Below are 19935 nucleotides of genomic sequence, written 5' to 3' on the forward strand. Positions count from 1 at the left end.
TGATTCACACACAATTTATTTTTGTACTTATATGCAAGGAAGTGTAATAGCATTTCTACATTTGTAATTACGCTCTAAAACTACTGCGGAGTATAACAAAAACTGCACTAGGTATCTAGAACTGACCTTCTTTATAGATCATTTCTAGTTACTGATCCCAATTTTAGTAACTTTCTCCAGTAGCTCAAGGGGCAATTACAAATGCAGATATCATATTAGCCTACATTTATTACTCACACGTGTTGAAAAAAAAAATGAAATTAATGAATCATCGACTGACGGGAATCGGTAATTGGAACTGACCTACGGCCGGCCGGAGTGGCCGAGCGGTTAAAGGCGCTACAGTCTGGAACCGCGCGACCGCTGCGGTCGCAGGTTCGAATCCTGCCTCCGGCATGGATGTGTGTGATGTCCTTAGGTTAGTTAGGTTTAAGTAGTTCTAAGTTCTAGGGGACTGATGAAATCTGCAGTTAAGTCTCATAGTGCTCAGAGCAATTTGAACCAATTTGAACTGACCTACATAGGAGGTCAGTTCTCCTGACCGATTCCAGTTTTTCAACAGTTCGTAATTTCGGACATTTTTTCAGTAAATCTGTGGACTACGTTTTTGTAGGATTTCTTAGTCATCGCCGAACTACTACAAAAAGTAATAAGTAGTGTAGGTACAGCTTCCAAATTTTTCTCTTTTTCATAGTAAGGAACACAGTAATACTATATGCAGAAATCCTGTAACACTTTAGTATACACACTTGTTGTTAACAAGATGTAAATAACGGGCCGTGGAATTGTTGGAATCAGTAACTAGAATTAACCTATGTAGGCCAGTTACAATTACCGATTTCAGTATTTGTTGGAACCTACTTTTTTGTCAAATATCATTACTTGTGTAGATTTAACAATTAGTGTTGATAGTTAACGCTGATTCACCATGCGCTTTACTGTACTGGACGCTGTACTCTCTGTACTTCTATTACTGGCACAAATTACGATAATTATTTTTTTTAGACATGTATATTCCTCTTTTGCTAATCTTATTTATTTTAGTTACCTTTAATTATTGTCGGTACAATTTTGTGGCTATGTAGTTCATAACGTTAAATGTGTAATTTTATCGTACGCTACATTCGTTTGTTTATGAATATGAACAGTCGCTTTCAGAGATTGCGTCTATGTAGCTTCTCTGCCTTAGGTATGACGTCATTGCTCAAAGCTGGCGTGTGGAATCTCACACTAGAATTGAACCTTATCTTGAATACAATAGTAGTGAATGGTGGGAGTGCAGATGCTTATGATAAGCAATTTTAAATAATGTCTCCTGTGGCTGCGAGGATAGTGTTATACATATTATTTTCCATTACATGATCGATTTTGGAACTGCTTGTGTCATCTTCACAGGCACCTCATCTGTCCGTCGAAATGATGTTGAATATTGTTTCTCTGAATACTATTTTTCTGGATTGCAGCTAGATGTCAATTGAATGAGAAGTGCCCTAGACCTATGCACACAAGACCTCAAAAAATGGCACAGCAGTGAGGTGTCATAGTGTGTGGTCCTGTCGACATGAGGCTTGCATGTTACCTTTCGGTTGACAGCCAGCTGTGATTGCGACAGAATAATGCCCAACATTGATTAGTTGTGTATTTAAGGTGTGAGGTGAATATGAGACAATCAGTTCCGAAAAGGATAAGAGTTTAAGGGCCATCCATGAGGCCAGAGGCTATTTTCTTTATTATTGCTAACTTAGACAACTTTTTGAAAGGTGTGGCGTCTATTGTTGCTTGTTAATAAGGACTGGAAAACAGAACTTTGTAGAAAGTCTATTCAAGAACTATCACTTTACAGTAACACACTTAAAAAACGAGGCAACACCTGACGAAAAACAAAAGATTTAATTTTTGTAATCGATCCAAAGATTGTTAATGAAACATCAAAACTGAACAAACAATAACTTGAACGCTACACAAACTAAGAAAATGGAACAAATTATAGTTTGAACAAAACAAAACGAATAAACGGAAACAAAAATAATAACTGGAACGAAAAAAAAGAACAAACGAAAACTGATAGAACAAATTAATTGATTCTTCAGTGTTTAGGAGCAGCCCCTGAAGCAAGGCTGCTATGATCCTTGGCTGCCCCCTCCTCCGAATCTCCATGCTTGTCAGCAGGGTCCACCTAGGCAAAAAATATGATTTTCATAGTGGCGACAAAACATTCATAACCAATATCTTACGTAACAAAATAATAACAGTAAATTATATCCAGACACCGTGACGAACAAAGACTTAATAGGGGCCGCCATGCTCATCATTTCTTATGTGGTGCACCAGAGAAAGGTAAGATTGAGCAATATTCACAATAGGTAATAGCTAATAAATAAAACACTAATACACGGCCTCTCAAGATCGTTACAAACTATAAACATCAAATCTGATGTATGTGGTTAATGGTTTTGAGGCAGAGTGAATGCAGTGACAGGCCGCCCTCAGAGGCAGCTAATTGTCTCAAAACAGTGGACAAAATGTAGCATAATACGTTCAAGTGCGGATCAAAATCGATCAGTCGGGTTGACCAGAAGAAGACCAGGCCTGATGGTCCAAATGCGAATCAGTAATACACGGATACGGTGGACCAACCAGGTCTCACTAGACAATGAATTCACATTCAAGTCACACATACAAGCGAACAAAGAGAAGATGATCGGACTAATTAGTGACTAAATACATCACTAGGACGAGGAAACGTGAACATCAATACAAAAATAAGACATTATAACGCACTCATGATTAAAACCATGAAATCCGGAAGTATTTGTGGCACAGTATGCCAGACAAATATAAAAAACTCTTACAGATGCTTGAGACACATTTCAAGAGAACCCTGTTCGACTAGAACCACGGACATGCACAGTGAGCTTAATACTGTCATGAGTTGACTGAACAGAGTAGCAGCAAACTGCTCTAAGAAGTTGAAAATCTTCGATGAATCACGACATTTGAAATATACACGAACAGTCCAGCCCAAAATATGGCACTACGCAAGAGTTCCACAAGCAATGACAGAAGCTTTCAAGTTATGGCAGTAAAGTATTGCAGTAAAACCTTGCAATAGGACTGGAGGCCAATGTCCTGATAAAGTCCGACAAGCGCTAAGGTGATACTGAGACATAACAACAAGTCCAGTCTTCAATGGAGGCAGCACATCTTATATCTTTTAAAAAATGAAAGAAAAATAATTGGTTAAAAACAGTAGTCTTCAGTTATCGCATATAGTAAAATGTGATACCGCTAAAGATCATCCTATTGCCAATGAAACTGTAACTAGCGAAACACTGAAATAATTTTGTGTTTCATTGTCAGTTAAGTTGTCCTTCAGTGCAAGTCCTTCTTCGTAGATCGGTCTGATGTGGGCGAGGTTAGTGTTATGGAATTCTCGTTTGTGATGTTGATCATGTTAATCTAGAAGGGATAGCTAAACTCCTTCCAAGCAGTCTTGTAACTGGGAATTGCGCAGCTCGTTGGTGTACTGCTACTCGATGAAGAACTTCATGTCAGTTTTCAGTATAACGTGATTTCAGCTCTTATGACTGATCCAAAATTTCCCATTCCCACCGTCCACAGCTACTCATTCAGTGCATTCTGCACAAAGTGACTTCATCCCATTCAGGACACCCAACATAGCGTAAAACAAATATGGAAATATGTGATATTATGCTAAGTATCAGGGCAAGAGGGATTCTGATGCAATTAAATTATGGACGTAGCAGCCACGAAAGACCACACACTGCCTGCGTCTACACATCGTAGCGTGCCACTGTATGCCGCTGCCTCACTGTTGAGCCGCAGAGTCCCATGTCACTGAGAGGAGGACGAGCTGGGTATGGCTGTATGGCTGATGAAGCTCACTGCCTGGCTGAAACGAGGCACATTCCCGCCAGCGAAGCTAGATAAAGTCATCAGTTGCGTCTGGAATGGGCACTGGACCCTGATACATGTATTCCTGCTCGAGTGAGTTAACTTGGTTAGTGGGTGTGTTTTGTCGTATGAATACTTTAAACATTTGAAAGCAATAGGAAATTTCTCAGGAGATGATCAAATTATGAATAAGAAAATAGGGATGCGGCCGAACAACTTTGTGAACGTGATATCGTATCCAGATAATCACGAATACCACACCTACATTAGGTTAGTACAATAGGCTGCTAGATCTGTAGATAATTAAGAGATGGAAATAATGAAGGTTGAGCTAGAAGAAATTATTCATTGAATCATAAGAGGATTTAAGTAATTGTGGTGAAAGGCAGGAACTTGAAAAGCATGAGAAGGAAAAAAGTAGGGTAACATGAACTATGTGAAAATTACTAAGGAGTAAGTCCCCTGGTAAACATTTACACCGAAGTTAGTTGAATTTAGGTTAAAAAACGTGAAATGAGGATGTATATCTCCCAAAGACCTTGAGATACCGAGCGAGGTGGCGCAGTGGTTCGACACTGGACTCGCATTCGGGAGGACGACGTTTCAACCCCTCGTCCGGCCATCCTGATTTAGGTTTTCCGTGATTTCCCTAAATCGCTCCAGGCAAATGCCCGGATGGTTCCTTTCAAAGGTACGGCCGACTTCCTTCCCCGTCCTTCCCTAATCCGATGAGACCGATGACCTCGCTGTCTGGTCTCCTTCCCCATACCAACCAACCAACCAACGTTTAGATATTACACTGCTTCGGATGGGATGTGTGTGACAACACAGATGTTTAGGAACCAGATTTTAACTGCATATAGAAGTGGAAGAATTAGCAGAAAGGTATAAATTGAAGGAAATCAGAACAAAATAAATTAAAAATTCTTCCCCGTCTTTTGCTTCAAAGGGAACTTCAGGCACCCACCACCTGGAAAGGAGGAAGTATTGCAAAAGAAGGCGAATGGCTGGATTTGAGAGATGAAAAACTGAGAGAAGCGTAGCATCAAATGGAGACAAATCAGCAGACGGATGCTGAAATACAGGAGATGTACAATTGAAAACACAATAGCAAAAATTTGTTAACAAAGAATATAAATTTTGATGTCAGGTGGTTTTTTCTGAAGGTATTTGTCCGTAGCTTAGCGTTATAGATGAATGAAACGCTGACAGTAAGCATTTCGGCTCGGAAAAGAATAGAGTTTTGAAATGAGATACTCAGGAGAGCGCTGAAAATTAAATGGAGGGAGCGCGTGGCTTACATGGGCGAACTCATTCGAACTAGTAGGGGTGTGGGATACATTTATGACAAATAGTGAATAAAGGGTGGGATCTATTGATAGGATGCCTCATGAAGCCTCAGGGGTTATCAGAGAGGTAAAATAGGAATTTGTGAGTGTGGTCATAGAGAGGGGGAGGGGATGTAAAATTGTGCAGGTAGATTTAATCTTCAGCACAATAAGTGGACTCAAATGAATGTTGCTTGTCATAGTTATGAAGGAACTAAGATGTTCTGACAGGAGAGGGTAGTGTGTCGAACTGCATGACGACATCCTTCAAGCAGGAGACCATAAGAGCAACAGCTGCTCCACGGATTGAGTTTCTAATAGTTCCCTGATATTCATAACAAAACAGTGGATGAGGCTAAATAGACACACCCTTACAGTAAAGACATTCTGTCCCCTACATTCTGCTCGCAGTGGCGACTGAACGTGATTAATATAGGCGCTGTTCTTACAACCCCACGAACAGTAGCTTCATTAACATTTTGACATTCAACACAATGTCATTATGCCATTCTCCTTTAAATTTATTATTTTCACTTATTCCTGTCATATCACATGGTAACATGATACGTAACCCATCTCCTTTTGTGTAACATTCAGTGAATTATCACTGTGTCACAGAGGTCAAATCTGAGAGAAGATAAACTGAAGTTTCAAGGGAGATTTTATCCAAAAGTCTTAGTATGATGATTGGTTATAAAAATATCAATGAATCTTACGTCTGTCATGCGCCTCACACTCGCATATAACTTTGGATGGAACCAAAGTCCTTGTTGGCCAGAAAACAACATTGATGTCGTAAGTCAGTCGGTTTCTGCCATGTGTGTTAAACTGCAGGTCGCATTCGCGTCGGTATCAATCGTTGGAGAGCTGTACTAGTTTGACTGCATTACCCGTGGCATTCTGATTCATAACATGCTTATTCGTGGTATCCATGGTAACAATTCTAGCTCCTTGTTACATACCCCATTACACCAGCATACGCTACACTGCGATCCAGTTCTTCTAAAAGGTTTCATTATCTCGCTTATGCACGTGAGTGCATCGAAATATTTTCCTTTGGCAGTGATACGTCTTCTGAGTAATACTTCTGTTTAGTGTGTAATTGAGCAGACCACCTTCTGCTGCTGCGGTCTCGGTTTACATTACTGTGGAGTAGGCTCCTAATATCCTCTCTTCTTACAAGCAAATGGGTATGGACGCAACCTCATTGAAGCAAGAGGTACTTAACGTTCCTTGCTATTAGTAGAGTAGTTTAGCTGTGGTGGAGTCGGATTCTTCGGCGAAGTCTTACATTTCTGTAAGAGAGAAGACGGACACAGATTGTATTCCACAGAAAATTGCAACGAAGTGAAGGTGTGAATAGGTTAAGACGCGGTACTTGACATCAGTATGTGTCTTATTAAATTTACATCGACCTTCCAGATTTAGATTTTCCACGTTTCCGTAAATTACATAACTCATTTACCGTCATATTTGCGTTGAATATGAATCACTTTATATGAGTACTTATCGTTTCGCAATTAGTAATCACACTACGTAGATAACATCTTCGTTGCAAACTAAAACTTACCCCACTGGCTCGAACCTGCCATATAGATGAACGGATGTGTCTCCAACCAGCAGTAACATTGTGTCGATTGTGACTCGCAAGGACTATAATCTATAACTAGCTCAAGTAAGTTGTTACAGGGTGCAGTCTTGCTTAAATACAATGAAGAGCCAAAGAAACTGATACACCTGCCTGATATCGTGCAGGGCCCGGCGATCACCTAATAGTTCCGCAAAAGGACGTGGCATGTACTGGAATAATGTCTGATGTAGTGCTGGAGGGCACTGATCCATGAATCTTACAGTGCTGTCCATAAATCCATAAGAGTACGAGGCGCTGGAGGTCTCTTCTGAACAGCACTTTGCAAGGCATCCCAGTTATTCCCAAGAATCTTCATGTCTGGTGAGTCTGGTGGCAAGCGGAAGTGTTTAAACCCAGAAGTCTGATCCTGCGGCCAGTATGTAGCAATTGTGGAAGTGTGGGGTATCGCACTGTCTTGCTAGAATTAACCAAGTCCGTTGGAATGCCAAATGGACATGAATGGACGCAGGTGATGAGACAGGATGCTTACCTATGTTGACCTGTCAGAGTCGTATATTGACGTATCAGGGGTCCCATTCCATTCCAACTACACACGCCTAGCACCACTACGTAGACTCCAACCGCTTGAACTGTCTTCTGCTGACATCCAGGATTCATGGATTCATGAGGTTGTCTCCATACCCGTACACGTCCATCCCCTCGATACGATTTGAAACGAGACTCGTCCGACCAGGCAACAGGTTTCCAGTCATCAACTATCAAATGTCGATGTTGTCGGGCCTAGGCGTGGCGCAAACCTTTCTGTTGTGCAGCTATCAGGGGTACACGAATGATACTTCGGCTCCAAAAGCCCATATCGATGATGTTTCGTTGAATGGTACGCACGTTGACATTTTTTTGATGGCCCAGCATTGAAATCTTCAGCTATTTGCGGAAGGGTAGCACTTCTATCACGTTGAACGATTCTCTTCAGTCGTCGTTGCTCCTGTTCTTGCAGGAACCTTTTCCAGCCGCAGTGATGTCGGAGAATTGATGTTTTACCGGATTCCTGATATTCACGGTACACTCGTGAAACTGTCGTACCGTAAAATCCCCACTTCATCGCTATGTCTGCGATGCTGTGTCCCATCGCTCGTGCTCCAACTATTAACCAAGTTCATACTCGCTTAAATCTTGATCAACTGCCGTTGTAGCAGCAGTAACCCATCAAACAACTGCACCAGACACTTGTTGTCTTATATAGGACATTGCCACACCAGCGCCGTGTTCTGCCTGTTTACGTAGCTCGGTATTTGCATGCGCATGCATATACGAGTTTCTTTGGCGCTTTAGCGTATAAGCCCTGGGTAGCGTACCATGAGTAACAACAAAGCGTTGCGTAGATTATCATCGGCGTCTTGAGCAGGGACTCTACAGGTCATCGCCGTTCAGTGCAAAATAGGACATTTCGCTGAAGACAATTCTACTCCAGTCTGTGAGATTCCACTCCGAAAAGGTATATGGGTACGCCCCAGACAGCGTCACCCGATGTGCGGCCCGACAACCGGAAATAATGCTACGTTTAACATTTTCCTTTGTAGCAACACTTGTTTGGCCGTCATCCGTTTCACCCTTACACCAAAATGATACGTCGAAAATATTCTACACTCTGTTTTATTCGCCTTCGTATGAAGACATCCTCCTTTTAAATTTCACCAAGATAGTGTTCTTCCGCACAGGGCGAGAGCTTCTTCTAATTGTCTTCGTACTTGCCAAACCCAACTTCGACCAGCGAAGTCATCGGATTTGTATCCAATTGAGAACGTCTGGAGTATGATGGCCATGAACCTCAAACCAGCTCACAAATTATCACGCCCTAACGCACCAACTGGACACGTTAACCTTCAGGAGGACATCCAACAAGCATGTCAGTCAATCCCAAGGCCAATAATCGCTTACAAATAGTCCAGAGATGTACCGACGCATTATTGACTTGCTCATTTTTTTAAGGTCTTCCACTTGAATGGATTATCCAATTTTTAGGAACCTTTGATTATTTTACTGCATCCTCATTTACATCACGTATACCGATTTCTGTCCCATTCAGAGAGTTCCTTTGTGGTGCGTCGATTTTGCCTTAGAGCGTACAATTGGTTTGTAATATAGTGAATTCCTAATTTAGTCCTTATTGAAAACAAGACAGTCGTTTACATTTTACAGTCATGGAAGATGTCCTGATTGTGAGAGGTTCGTGAATATTTAAGTCCGGCAGATTGGCTGGTTCAGCAATGAAGACAGTCTGAGATGTAACTGCCTTTTCTTCGCTCCAAACTGAGTGACCATTTATTCCTGCTAGTACTTCACTACACTAATAACAATAACCTACCTGACGGTGATCCTCCTGATGCGGATCAACAAATTCGATCTCTGGTTTCTTGGCAGTAATCTCAGTTTCCACAGTCAGTTCAGAAGCGTCGTCCTGAATCGGTGGAGTTTCCTCCGGCACAACCGTCACACTGAAGCGCCCAGTGACACGGACCTGTGGGTGGTTTCACTTTACCATCACTGACTCAGCTACAAAGGCATGTGTCCAACACATAAAGAACCTTACACAATGACATAATTTTCTTAAATAGATTGTATGTTAAGTATGCATCCCTATGTGTAGCTTATAATAAAAGTGAAGAAGCGTGCTACAGATGTCTGTCAAAAAGTGAGGTATCACACATGGTAGAGAACTGAGATGTCCATAAATATAAAGGCGTGGGAACGTTTTTATGAGGCACACTCATCAGAATTATATGTAGGTTGACGTGACTACTGTTGAGGCAGCGAGAAATAGTTAATCGAGTACTTGAAAGTAAAATTCTTTTAAGATATGCAGGAGTGGGAATATAAGAAACAGGTGCACGCAGCGATACATAATGATTCTACTATGCAGAAGAATGATACCAGCTAAGAGAGAGATGATCTAAAAATATGAGGCATCGTCTGTCATCCGTTTGGTATGCAATGTTGGTGATGGTTTTTCGTTTACTGCATACAATAAAGCAAATACAGACGTACACCAAATACATAGTAAAGTACACAGTCAACACTAAACAATGGAATTTGCTCAAGAAAATGTTGATTTCATTATTTATTACTACTCTGCATCATGTGATAAACTTACATAATATGTACAACAATGGTTATGTTGTTGGGAGTCAGTAATAGCATGTTTATCAGTTGTCCAAATAATTTATTACTCTTTTAAATAAAAGTGTTTAATCACGTATAAGAGGTTCATATGCCTTTCACTCCATTGTGTCATGGAACCCGAACTTGTATGATTTCTATGCAGTTTTTAATGGTGTACTTTGTATTTACTCCAAAAACGTTACATCCGCTTGTCCCTGCATATATTGTTCCTCTTCTTAATTGATATTTTCTAGTAAGGCTGACATCTTACGCTTTATCTCAATGAAATACAATTACTTCGAAATACATTATGGGTATTCACCTGGTGGAGTAGTTTATTTCTCATCAACTGTTCTCTTTTAATAAATCATTTCTGTTTACATTTATATCATGCTTTAGAACTCAACCAGTGTTCATCTAGCGACATCGCTGCGTTATCACCTGGAACTATTTTGTGTACATTTGTACGTGCCACCCTCTTCAGTCAAATCATTGGCTGATAAGTATGAGGAGCGCTTTTAGCCTTACCCCATCTGTTACAGATCGCCTCATTCCGTAAAGTGTTGACTTCCCTAGGAAATCAGATAGCCAATGTATCCTCATCACCCGCACAGTTATTAATCTCAAAAGGTATTATCTGACGTCTCTCTAGCAGCGCAACTATTGCAAGGCACAACAGTATGTGGAAAGTGCCTGCTATGTCAGCCGCCATGAAAGAAGCGTGTCTCACCGGGACGTAACGCACCATCGTTGACGTGGTCATTATAAAAATCGTTCTAGATATGGGAATGGACGATGAGTGAAACAGCATGTGTTCTTTCCTATTGGATACATCCTGGCTATAGCTTAACAGAACATGCGAAATCCGTAAAACTGAACACACAACTTTCCGTCTCCTGCTAAATTATTCATTTACACTGATAAGGCCTTGAAATGGACCTTTGTCACACATAATATTCTCCTGCGGCTAAGAAGCGCAATGTACTAGCAGAGACTACCACGTATGTCCTGTTTCGCAGACAGTTTTCTTCGGATTACGTGGTTATAAAGTTCGTTATAGAGTTTGCCCCTGGGACGTTGCTCAGGCTGTGACAGAAGGTAAGCCACAACATTGTTACATCCACACTTCAAACATTTTAACATCGAAGGTAGACTATTATTCTCAGGAGAAAACAAAGTATATGCCTTATTTCTTGTTATTACTTGTTATTCAATAATAATGTCGTAATACCTTAGTAATCATCTTTAACTTCGGTATCAACAATGATGAATACCGGTATGGACGTACAGACTGGATTCCATATGGTTCAGTTCTGCTAGTTAGTCAGTCAGAAGCTGTACAGAGATGACTACGCTGCCCTTCATCCGCTCTTTCTTTATGGCTTTTGCCATTGATTCCACTTGACCTTTGCCAACTGCACATATGCTCTTACAATTTCTTATACTCTTGCAGTCTACTCACCCACGTACTCTGCATCAGTTATATAATTACAGGATCACGTCAATCTCAACATTAGAACAAATGTTATCAGTATCACAATAGGTCAAAACAGACGGCACCAATGTGTAACTGAAGCACTTTGTGTGTGAGATATTTTCGAAGGTAGATGAATAGCTCCCGTGCAGTGTCTTTGGGTTTGTCATAGAAAATTTCATAAGTTCATTTTGAAACCTTATGCTACTGAATTTTTACGTGGAATCGAACAATCGTAGCCGTTATCAAACATACTGAATTTGTGTAATAGTGATTCCGTTTCTATCGTCTGTGTTAAGTGGCACATTAACCTCCTCGTCGGCAACAATCGTTGTAGTGTTGTCATTATTTCTGTGCGCTTTACCTGTCCCTCACTCCTATATAACATGTTTATTTATGGGATTTACACTCATTTGTTTCCCGCTCTCGGCTTCATATCCCGTGGCATATCCGATTCAAGGGAGTAGTTAAACTGACATAAACTGGTTCAAATGGCTCTGAGCACTGTGGGACCTAACTGCTGAGGTTATCAGTCGCCTACGACTTAGAACTTGATGAACCTAACTAGCTTAAGGACATCACACACATCCGTGCCAGGGGCAGGATTCGAACCTGCAGCGCCTAGAACCGCTCGGCCACACCGGCCGGCTAGTTCTACAAACAGATCTGCCTAATGTCGCTTACACAATAATAGAAGGGCATCACAGTTTTCGCTGTAATACATATAGGTCTTCGCAATATTATCTCTGTTTAGTGGGTGTTGGCGAGACGAGTCTCTGCATCTGCGGTCTACGTTTACAGTACAGTGAGGTGGGTAGCCGATGTCTTCTGTTCTTTCCATAAAATGGAAAAGGACGCAATCCACTGATAGCAACAGATCAAGTTAACCTTAGTTGCCAGCCAAATTAAGTCCAAATTTGGTGCAGTTGTATGTTTGATTAAAGTATTACATCTTCCTTAAAGACACAATGTAAACAAAGATGTATTTCCGCAACAAACTGCAACTTGATTAGTTGGTTGAGACAAAGGCCTGGCAATCAGTATGCACTCCGTTAATTTCGCTTTTGCCACCCGTATTTAAGTTTTCCAGGTTTCCACAAATCGCTTAACACTGTTGTCATCATAGTCGCGTTAACACCGAGACAACCGATGTCAGTCACAATTCGAAATCTCACTACGTGTATAATGCCTTCATCACAGACTGATCGTCAGCTACTAATCTTACACGTTTACCTCGAGCTTAGGATACCGACGGACAAAAGAGGAGCATTAGAGTTCGGTCAATTGTGAATCACCAAGACTGTCGTCTATAATCTGTGCATATCAAGTCCTTTTAGGCTGACATATGTCATGCTAGGGATATTCCGAACTCACGGCAATTTTACAAGTCACGCTTACTGTATCTCTGTAGTATTATTGCGTTTGAGCTTAAGATTACTCTAACGACTTGTAATCAACGGCCGTTAGTACCACTGGATTGTAATAAAGTGAGTCCCTAGTATAGTCGTTCATGTAAACATGACGGTCGACTCCATTTTATAGTATGAAGCCATGTCTGGAGCGAAAGAGAATAAAAAAAAAACTCGCAGAGAGGGTGATTCTGCCATTCATGCGGTGGAGGTGTAATTGGCTTATCTCCGCTGTCACCCTGTCAGGCCGTTTCTACACGCTAGCTATTCATGGTAATAATGGCACCGACTTACCTCAGTACGGCCCTCCTGTGGGGAATTCTGCAATTCAGTCTTTGGTTCCATCGCGAAAATTTCAGGTTCTGCACACATTCCGCAAGTGTAGTCCTCAGAACGTGGAATATCTCCAGCCCCCTCTTCCTCGCCGAAGTCCCAGCTAAACTCGACCTGTGGGGGGTTAGAGATTATCGTCACTGACTCGGCTGGAATGGCTTATATCTAAAAAACAGTTATCTTAAGACACCTGACTCAGCATTCTTAAATGGATTACATATTAAGTGAACAAGCCATAAACATAGGATGGAGTGGACTGGAAATACAGTTCTTTTAATGTGTGTTGAAATTATAAAGATATGTTCAGGTTAGAATAGAAAAAGCAGAGCATTGCTCATACTGTACGTTGACCAATATTCACCAATTACTGTTTACGAGAGTCACGTCTCCGTTGTTCTTCGTCTTCCTTGTTGTTCAAGTTTATGCCTAATCTTTCCTTCCCACAGTTTTATCCTTGTGTGCGACCTTGGACTTAATTTAGGTTTTTGTAAAGAGTTGAGGGTAGTGTTATTGATCTGTAATAGAATGAATCCCGCACATTAGTCTTCATGTAAATTTGAGTGTCAATTGGAGTCTCTCATGTATTGAAAGAAACTACGGAGCTTGAGCGGTCCTCAATAATATTATCTGCCAGTGTAGCTGAATCCGCAATGCATCTGAGATTCAAACTGCTCATTTTTCATGACAGTAATGATATTGACTCACATCAAGGTGCTCCTCATGTTTCTTCTGTCGTCTCTTCCTGCGGTTGCGAGCTTGTGCAGGCAGTTGGGACTCGTGGGCATCAAACGGTGGAATTTCTTGTGCCACATTTTGCACCTTGAAACGCCCAAACACACGAAGCTGTGGAAGTTTCGTTTTTACCATCATTAATTCAGGGAAGACGTCATGGACCTTTCGTGTCTAAACGTTTACATATGTGACCTTTAATAATTAAAAAGATTATAAATTAAATATGCAGCTGATAAATGTAGCTCTTAAAGAATTTGAACACGGTGCTGTTCATGTGTGCTAAAATTTAACCTATCGAATTATGTAGAGAAATGATAGGTACAAGTGTGAAAAGGCAAGAAAAGATGTTTATGGAGTGCACTTAGTAGAATTAGGTGTAGTTTGGTACGACCCCTGCTAAGGCATCCAGGAACAGTTCAACCAGGCACTTGAAAGGTGAAACTGAGAAAATAGAATAGAAGAGTCAGCTTATTGCCGACGTAGCGTGACATGATTAAACCATTACGAACAATGATAACAGTCAGGAAACTTGTGATCTAAAAACGCTATTAATTGCGTATGGTATGTTTCAAATGTATCGTTTGTGACGCTTTTTTCTAGTTTAATAGTTACGACACTAAATTTGAAGTGCAAATACATTCTGAAATACGCAGGGAATTGCCAGTGAGAGAGTTTACGATCGGAAATATAAATTTATTTTAATAACTCTCCATGTTTCCACAGAAATGTCTCTCAGATAATTCTCCCCATCATCACGTGAATTCACGTTTTTGATGGCGACCTGTCAGCATTGAATTCCGATTCTGAAAAACTACAGGGGGACTCTACGGCTGCATTGTCATCTTTAGTTTAAGAGTCTCCCCTCTATAAGACCCTCTCTAACACCTCTCCGTGTGGTCTGCAGCCGTTATTTATTTTCTTATCAACTATTATCAACTATTTTTCAAATTTCTAAACCTTCACCTGTATGGCTTTTTGGTAAGCGTTACAGACTTCGGAACTGTAATCTACGTTACATCACACTGGTAACGTGAAAATTTTTATGCGATGCATTCGTACTAATTCTTCAGGTTACTGCACACAAATTGCGATTTCGTCTTTTTTTTTTTTCGATGGCACGCATTTATACAAGTGTATGGGAGTGCTTAGTTTTATGCACAGGTACTCAAATTAACTCCCCCTACGGACGTATCTTGTGTGCTGGACGTTGAGGTATCGCGTCGAAAGGCCTTGGGAGAACTCGGAGGACTTATTTAACTGTTAACGTTCGTTTTTCATTTGGTTAAGCTCGAGCTCCGAAGAACGGTATTACGTGTCAGACGAGTGTACATTCCGAGCCCCCAGAACTTTTGCAGGGGAAGCTTCGTGCCGGAGCACTATAATTGCGTGTCACCTTACATTTACGTTAGATTCTTGTAAAACGATGCGCGATAGTCATACTGGGTTGTAGTCAGATGTATTTCTTATTTAGTTCTTCATCTACAAATGAAAGTTATCCAACAGAGTCAGATTCTGCAAATGATACAATTTGAACTTTATCTGGTAGTACTGATACTGACTTACCTCTGTAAAACCTTCCTTCAGCGTACAGTCCACACTCTTCTCTCCATCCTTGATGGGACTTGCGGATTCTGGGGTCCATTGGCAGGGAAATATCTCGAAGACAGACGGAACTTCCTTCACCCTCCAATTTCTCAAGCGGGCAAACACCTGAAAGTGTGGGTGGTTTACTTTTAATATTAAGACTCATACGGGATGTTATATTTCTAATAAATGTGAATATTCTAGACACTTGTCTTACCAGGCTGGAACAGATTTTTATAAAGTAAGCAATCTATAGCTGTGACGTTTAGAGTGCGAAGTGTAGTGCTACGTATGTTAAGAAAATTAAGACATCAAATGAGTTGGACAACTGACAGCAACACAATGGAAAAGTGAGGTAAGATCTTTATGGAAAGCGCTAAACGGAATGATAGGCACGTTAATGTCGCTACTGCTACGGAATCCTGTAATATTTAAACAGACAATTGAAAGGAAGGAATTGTATGTATACAAAACGTTTAAGATATGTGAAGCTAATTTGCATAGATATATACACGAAACACCTAGTGATAGAGAGGGTGTTACAAAGAGGTATGGCCAAACTTTCAGGAAACATTCCTCACACACAAAGAAAGAAAATATGTTATGTGGACAGGTGTCGGGAAACGCTTACTTTCCATGTTAGAGCTCATTTTATTACTTCTCTTCAAATCACATTAATCATGGAATGGAAACACACAGTAACAGAACGTACCAGCGTGACTTCAAACACTTTGTTACAGGAAATGTTCAAAATGTCCTCCGTTAGCGAGAATACATGCATCCACCCTCCGTCGCATGGAATCCCTGATGCGCTGATGCAGCCCTGGAGAATGGCGTATTGTATCACAGCCGTCCACAATACGAGCACGAAGAGTCTCTACATTTGGTACCGGGGTTGCGTAGACAAGAGCTTTCAAATGCCCCCATAAATGAAAGTCAAGATGGTTGAGGTCAGGAGAACGTGGAGGCCATGTAATAGGTCCGCCTCTACCAATCCATCGGTCACCGAATCTGCTGTCGAGAAGCGTACGAACACTTCGACTGAAATGTGCAGGAGCTCCATCGTGCATGAACCACACGTTGTGTCGTACTTGTAAAGGCACATGTTCTGGCAGCACAGGTAGAGTATCCCGTATGAAATCATGATAACGTGCTCCATTGAGTGTGGGTGGAAGAACATGGGGCCCAATGAAGACCACCAACAATGCCTGCGAAACGTTCACAGAAAATCTGTGTTGATGACGTGATTGCACAATTGCGTGCGGATTCTCGTCAGCCCACACATCTTGATTGTGAAAATTTACAATTCGTTCACGTTGGAATGAAGCCTCATCCGTAAAGAGAACATTTGCACTGAAATGAGGATTGACACATTGTTGGATGAACCATTCTCAGAAGTGTGCCCGTGGAGGCCAATAAGCTGCTGATAGTGCCTGCACACGCTGTACATGTTACAGAAACAACTGGTTCTCCCGTAGCACTCTCCGTACAGAGACGTGGTCAACGTTACCTTGTGAAGCAGCAACTTCTCTGGCGCTGACATTAGGGTTATCGTCAACTGCACGAACAGTGGCCTCGTCCAACACAGGTGTCCACGTCGTTCTAGGTCCTGCCCAGTTGCGAGTCATAGGCTGGAATGTTCCGTGCTTCCTAAGACGCCGATCAATTGCTCCTAACGTCTTCCTGTCGGAACACCTTCGTTCTGGAAATCTGTCTCGATACAAACGTACCGAGCCACGGCTACTGCTCGGAGCTAATCCATACATCAAATGGGCATCTGCCAACTCCGCATTTGTAAACATTACACTGATTGCAAAACCACGTTCGTGATGAACACTAACCTGTTGATGCTACGTACTGATGTGCTTGATGCTAGTACTGTAGAGCAATTAGTCGCATGTCAACACAAGCACCGAAGTCAACATTACCTTCTTTCAATTGGACCAACCGGCGGTGAATTGAGGAAGTACAGTACATACTGACGAAACTAAAATGAGCTCTAACATGGAAATTAAGCGTTTCCGGACACATGTCCACATAACATCTTTTCTTTATTTGTGTGTGAGAAATGTTTCCTGAAAGCTTGGCCGTACCTTTTTGTAACACCCTGTATGAAAGCCAGAATATGTTAGACTGAGAATCGAATACGGGACCTTCGTCGTTCTTTGAATTCATAACTTAGCAAATGAGTTATTGCTGGACGTACAGCTGTGAGGACGGGTCGTGGGTCGTGTTTTGTTAGTTTTGTCCAGATAGAACGTGCCCACGGAATTCAAAGTTCCCGAGTTCGAGACACGTTGCTGCAGACAATTTTAATTTGCCACTAAATTTCAGATATGTAGCAGCTATAAACATAAAAGCTTGTTAACGAAAATGTAGCTTTGTGGTGATAATACTACTCTAAATTGGCTCTGAGCACTATGGGACACAACTGCTGAGGTCATTAGTCCCCTAGAACTTAGAACTAGTTAAACCTAACTAACCTAAGGACATCACAAACATCCATGCCCGAGGCAGGATTCGAACCTGCGACCGTAGCGGTCTTGCGGTTCCAGACTGCAGCGCCTTTAACCGCACGGCCACTTCGGCCGGCTACTAATCTAAATTCTCTGTGAATCAAATTGAACTAACATTACATCCTATGCAGTTGCTAACAACACATACGTCAGATGTTCTGAGGTTAATTGTTGCAAGAAAAGTATGAAGCCACGTATAATACATTCAGACTCATCACACGCTTTGCTGTATTAGTATCTCTACGTTTGCAGTTGCTCCAAATTTATTAATTGTACCTTTCGTTTGCCAGTTAACGCCCGTAATATTAGACACATTTCTGTCTATGGACACTGTAATTTTTTTTTTAGTTATTGTCCTGTTATATGCCGTTTTCTCAGACTTGGTGCATCCCTAGGAATGTGTTCTGGTCTGCCAGTTATAGAATTGCTTTCTAATACGCAATTCGCTATCAGTTTGTTTATAAGGTTTTCGTGCCAAATGTATATCATCTTATGGTTTTGTATCGTTCCAGCATCTATGCTTCAGTGGAACAAGAGCTGTAGTTGTCCATTAAACAGTGTAGTCGCGCTGTCAGGTGGAACAACGTGAACACATTGATATGCTACAGTTCATTCAGTCAAATCATCTCTATTCATAAGCTCAAGGAGCGATCTGATGTATACACCATGAACGTTTAGCGAGTAGATGCTTCCAATTCCCAAAGGATTTCAGATAATCTATGTTGGAACACCTCCCACTCCCCCACCCTTTCACAGCGCAACACCAAACTCTATGGCTAAAATCCAAAGTTTCATTCATCCTATGTCCCTCTTAGACCACATTGCGTGCTGAGTTGACGATATCAGCACACAAAAATCACAAAGTTGGCGTGGTGTAATTGTGATGAAACTCTCGTATCATGTCTACCACCGTAAGGTCGGTCATGGAAATTCTGAAAATTCATTGCACCCTAATAACTGTTAAATGAGCGCACTTGCCCTGTCTATGTTGCTAATGTCAAAACTGGTTACAAGGAATGGTTGTCTGAGACGTTGTTAAGGCATTCAGCGGGGATTTATGCCTATATACCTTTCATCGTTCTGGTTCACTGTCTTCAGACTTCGTAATTTGAAATTAGCGCCTCGCTGTTTGGTGCCTACAGTCAAGAAAGCGTCTGTGACGTATCATATTTCCGGTTTGTTTCCATCCTTGTGTCATCATTCCAACGTTTGTCCTGAGCAACGTCGAAAAATTAAATCTTGCTGTAAGCAACATCATCAGATTTCCGGACCGCCTCGGACATCTGCCTCAATCTCACAAGGTAATTCAGCCACTGCTACAGTCGTCCATTAAACAAAGTCTATAAGGGGGCTACCTAAGGTCTAGAACAGAGAAATCAAATCCATGTCTCTCTGCAAGATCTTGTAAGAGACACACTGACACAGGAAAGGTAGTAAATCATTATGAAACATATACAAAAAACAAAACCTTACGGACAGATAGTGTCGGAAAATAACGTAAATACCAAATTATAAATGGGCTAGAAGATCTGCTCATTGTTTCTGTATTTGTTTAACCATATCATCAGAAGAGTATGAGGAACTTCAAAGGAAGGAAATCTCGAGTTAATGTAGGGGGAATTACTCCATTGTATCGCACTTAAAGATCATACTGTATCATAGACAAATAGTGAAAACCGTATGTAAAACACACTTTAAAATTTTTCAGCAATTGTAAGAAAGGCTGAAGATGAATAAATAGCCAAAAGCCAAATCTATCATTAAAAGCACGCCAGAAAAGTGGAGGTCGTCTTGCATCGTAGATGAGAGAGATTAAACAAACAGAGTTCATGACTATTATTTAGGGACCTTAATTTCTGAAAGCAGCATATGAACGATAGTAACAGGAAAAAAT

The 19935-nt window shown here is 41.2% G+C and overlaps 1 non-coding gene across 1 annotated transcript; it reads left to right on the top strand.

Moving 5' to 3' along the window:
- Nucleotides 1-312: 312 nt before the first annotated feature.
- Trnas-gga lies at nt 313-396 on the top strand. Its single transcript is given in 2 exon segments — nt 313-352; nt 362-396. It is a non-coding gene; the product is annotated as a tRNA-Ser (tRNA).
- The last annotated feature ends 19539 nt before the right edge of the window (nt 397-19935 follow it).

The sequence above is a fragment of the Schistocerca piceifrons genome, chromosome 6, assembly GCF_021461385.2.
Source record: "Schistocerca piceifrons isolate TAMUIC-IGC-003096 chromosome 6, iqSchPice1.1, whole genome shotgun sequence".
Lineage (NCBI taxonomy): Eukaryota > Metazoa > Arthropoda > Insecta > Orthoptera > Acrididae > Schistocerca > Schistocerca piceifrons.